The 4,208-nt window shown below is 45.2% G+C and overlaps 1 long non-coding RNA gene across 1 annotated transcript in view; it reads left to right on the top strand.

Annotated features, from left to right (window-relative positions):
• LOC116097425 overlaps positions 1-2,292 on the top strand; it is a 4,750-nt gene extending 2,458 nt beyond the window's left edge. The window contains exon 2 of the long non-coding RNA XR_004121424.1: positions 335-2,292. This is a non-coding gene — a long non-coding RNA (uncharacterized LOC116097425). The remainder of the gene's footprint in view (positions 1-334) is intronic.
• Positions 2,293-4,208: the final 1,916 nt, after the last annotated feature.

The following is a 4,208-nucleotide window of genomic DNA, read 5'->3' on the forward strand; positions in this document are numbered from 1 at the left end:
GAGGAGGAGGAGGAGAAGGAGGAGGAGGAGGAGGAGGAGAAGAAGAAGCAGCTCCTCATTGTGGTAATCCCAGGAGGCTGTGGCAGGAGGATCACTGTGTGTGTGAGACCAGCCTAAATACAGTGAGCTCCAGTACACTCATTGTATGGAGTTTGATCATATGGGCTATAGAGTGAAACCTAAAATAAATAAAATAAAAATTTAAAAAATGCATGTATACACAGCCTGAATTATATTTTATTTATATAGTAGTACCCATGAGGTCAGAGGACCACTTGTAGGAAGGTTATTTCTCCTTCCAACATGGTGTATTTAAATACACCTGTCTTAGCAGCTGGCCAGATGCTGCTGGACATCCCGTAATCCTCAGATACCTGTGCTGTGGCTCCTGCCTGGACATCCCGTAATCTTCAGATACCTGTGCTGTGGCTCCTGCCTGGACATCCCGTAATCCTCAGATACCTGTGCTGTGGCTCCTGCCTGGACATCCCGTAATCCTCAGATACCTGTGCTCTGGCTCCTGCCTGGCGTCACCTTGAACTTGTTACCCATTGTAGCTAGGGTCACAACCTGATTCTGTGCTCACGTTTCTGTTGTCACATTTTAAAGCATGATCCCCGGTAGGCCAGTGGCCACACTGCACTGGCAGACTTGCTTGCGTGGAGCACAGTTGCTGATGGTCTGATTCAAAGGCCAAGAGTGAGTGCTGGTCCGGTTCCTAGACTTACTTTACAATCGAACAATTAACCAGCACAGGCTGTCCTGCTGGGAAAGTTTCCGAAACTGAAGTCACACGAAACTTTCTCAGTTCCACTAGTGCTACACACACGCCTTCCTTTCAGAAAGCAGCAAATTCACTTAAAGATTGATGGGATTTTGGAATTGTACTGAAAAATATGACCTCATTAGTAAATCATGAGTCAGAGCCAGGCTGTTAGACGTACGCTCCTGTGTAATTAGAAGGCCGGCAAGGCGAGCTAATAATGGCATGGATTAAAAAATTAAAATACTTTCCCTTTATACTTCCTAGGCTTCACTGACATTCTCCTTTTGCAAAAATCTGGAAACAGATCTCATTCAGGAAGGTCTTATTGACAGATGGAGTGAGGGGCACAGAACAGGCTCTCTCTCTCTCTCTCTCTCTCTCTCTCTCTCTCTCTCTCTCTCTGTTGTTTCTTTGAGACAGGGTCCTACAATGTAGCCTAGGCTGTCCTCAAACTTACCTCCTGCCTTTTCCTGAGTGCTAGGATCATGACATGTCCACCATGCCTTGCTTAATCTTTTTCAAATAACTTAATTTATTCCCTTTCTCTATTTTACTTTTCTATTTCAGTGACTCATGAGTTCCATTCTGCATGTTCTGATCCTCCTGTTGTAACTTTTGAGGCAGTTGAACTTTCTTCTTTAACACAGTACTTACAGTTGGATATTTCTCACCTCAAATGCTTTAGCTACATCTCATTGGTTTTATATGGGGTTCAAGGGAACCTTCTCATCCTATTCTGGGGGTACTATGTGAACACAGCTACACACATAGCTACATACATGCACAGGCACACACACACACATACACACACACACACACAATCATTGGTTAATTGTACTTTGAACATGTGCTGTGCACAGCAGCTCTTTACTTCATGGGTAAATATGAAATGTGTTAAGTTTTAGCAAAAGAGAGAAAGGGGTCAGAGAAGGCACCCTTAGCATGTGCAGCAAGCGCAGCAGGCATGGTGCTGGCGGAACAGCCACTTGCCTAGTTTAGCTTTCCAGTTTTCCCTCCTTTTCCCCCATACCTTCCTCTCCCTTCTCCTCCTTGAGATGGTGTCTCACGTAGCCAAGGTTATGTTCAAGGATAATATTGAACTTCTAATCCTCCTGCCTCCACATTGCTAGGGCTCATGTGCCCTTGACTCCATCTGTGGTCCATAGCTGCACTAGCTATGATAGCTAGATAGTTGGGAAGATGCAAGGAACCCACTTCCACCCACCGAGTGTGATCCCAGCGCTGAACACACTCATCTGTGGAAAGCCCTAGAAATCAAAGCATGCTGTATCAGGACCGTCCCTCTCTTCTCTCTTGTTTTATTTCCTCTTCTCTCTTCTCTTCATCTTCCTTCCCTCCCTGTATTCTGATTTTTTTGTTTAATTTATATATATTTTAAGATAGGGTCTCACTATCAGCCCTGATTGAGCCAGAAATTGGTATGTAGATCAGGATGGTCTGGAATTCACAGAGATCTGTCTGCCTCTGCTTCCCAAGTGTTGGAATTAAAGCTTTGTACCACTGTGCCTAGTTGGCCTGACTCCCTTTTTGGATACAAGCTCTTGTCTAGTTCAGGTTGGCCTGGAAGTTACTGTGTAGACCAAGGTAGTAGCTTCTAATTCAGTTTCCCCAGAGCATATGCTACCACACCTGGGTTCAGTTCCAGGGGAGTTGATAGCTCTTTCTTACTTCCTCAGGCACCAGGCACTTATATGGTGCACAGACATGCAGGCAAAACAGTCGTTCATGTGAAATAAAAGTTAAAAATCTAAAACAAGCTGGGCGGTGGTGGCGCATGCCTTTAATCCCAGCACTTGGGAGACAGAGGCAGGTGGATTTCTGAGTTCAAGGCCAGCCTGGTCTACAGAGTGAGTTCTAGGACAGTCAGAGCTATACAGAGAAACCCTGTTTCAAAAATACCAAAATAAATAAATAAATAAATAAATAAATAAATAAAATCTAAAACAAGGAATTTCTTCAATCTAGACTTTGTGAGGCTCAGATTATATTCTCTATTTATCTGCTAATGACATGGTCTGCCCTGGCCAGCATGCCTGTGCTGAGCACTACACTAAGTGAAGTATAGCTCAGGTAACCTGTCAAATCCATCCCTGCTTGTTCCACTCTGTAGAAGCACCGAGAAAGAAAGGTCATACTTGAGACTCTTTGATAAATAGCATCAGGGTGAATCTGAAGTCCAGGCCATGTACCTCAGATCCTCACATTAAAAACAGCTCCTCCGTTGGTACAAATCACTGGAAAATACTGACAGAGGGTAGTCTGAACTGCACCTCAGCAAAACTTCCAGGTCGGGGAGGTGTGTGTTTCATGAGGTGCACTTGGAAGTCCTCTTTCTGCCCTTGGCAGGCTAGGCAAACTCACTCCTGCACCATGCTTGTCTTCAGGGCTGGGAACCACAAGGGAATTCTGTGTGAGCCATCACACTCCTGGTACTGGTGGGGCTTTCCTGTGTGGCCCGAGGAGCCTTCATCGCTTCTTTCCTTCGCTTGAAACATGGGGTGGAAGGAAAGCTATGCACTTGGGCTGAGCCTTCTGCAGTTACCCAGATGACTCCCTTTATGACTCACTAATCTTTATGCATTACTTCTTGTATTTGTAAATTTGCTTGACATTTTTTTGAGACAATTTATTTCTCAAGTTTTGGGCATTTAGAAACAAAGACAGCCAAACATTTGCTTTGTTTAGTACAGTGGGTACAATGTAGAATTATTTCCAGTGATTTTGCATCTAAAAAATGGCAGTTGGGGAAATCATGTTTTATCTTTCGTGGCTTTAAGCTTGCTCTCCCCTTCCTCCCATTTCTCTTCCTGTCTGTGTGGTGTGAATGGAAATTAGCACCAGGTGTCTCCTCCCATCCCTCTCCACTGACCCTGAGTCAGGGTCTCTCGATAAGCCCAGAACTCTAGATAGTCAGTTTGCCTTTAGATCCCATCTTTGCCTCCTAAGGGATGCTGGGATTAAAGATGGCTGTCATGCCACATGTTATGTGGGTTCTGAAAACCCAAACTTTAGTCTTTACACTTGCATGGTAAGTGATTTACCCACTGAGCCCAAAGTTTAGCAAGCAGTGTAGATGTATCACTGCACGCTCAAAGGTTAGCACATCAAGAATTCAAGGCTAGCCTCAGCCACACCGTGAGTTAGAGATTAGCCTGGGGTAGGTGGGTCTTGCCCCAAAATAAGCAAATGAATCTCCCCACTCCAAAAATCCCTACTTTTAGACTGCTATTGTCTAAACTGGAAGGCTTGGCTAAATTATTATCTGGACTATTTATCTCTGCGGGCTCTCTGTGGCAGGGAACTGACTGTAACTCCTGTATTAAGGAGGCAGGGGCAGGGGCAGAGAGGCAGGAGCAGAGGCAGAGGCAGAGGCAGAGGCAGAGGCAGAGAGGCAGGGGCAGAGGCAGAGGCAGAGAGGCAG

The sequence above is a fragment of the Mastomys coucha genome, unplaced genomic scaffold (assembly GCF_008632895.1).
Source record: "Mastomys coucha isolate ucsf_1 unplaced genomic scaffold, UCSF_Mcou_1 pScaffold19, whole genome shotgun sequence".
NCBI lineage: Eukaryota > Metazoa > Chordata > Mammalia > Rodentia > Muridae > Mastomys > Mastomys coucha.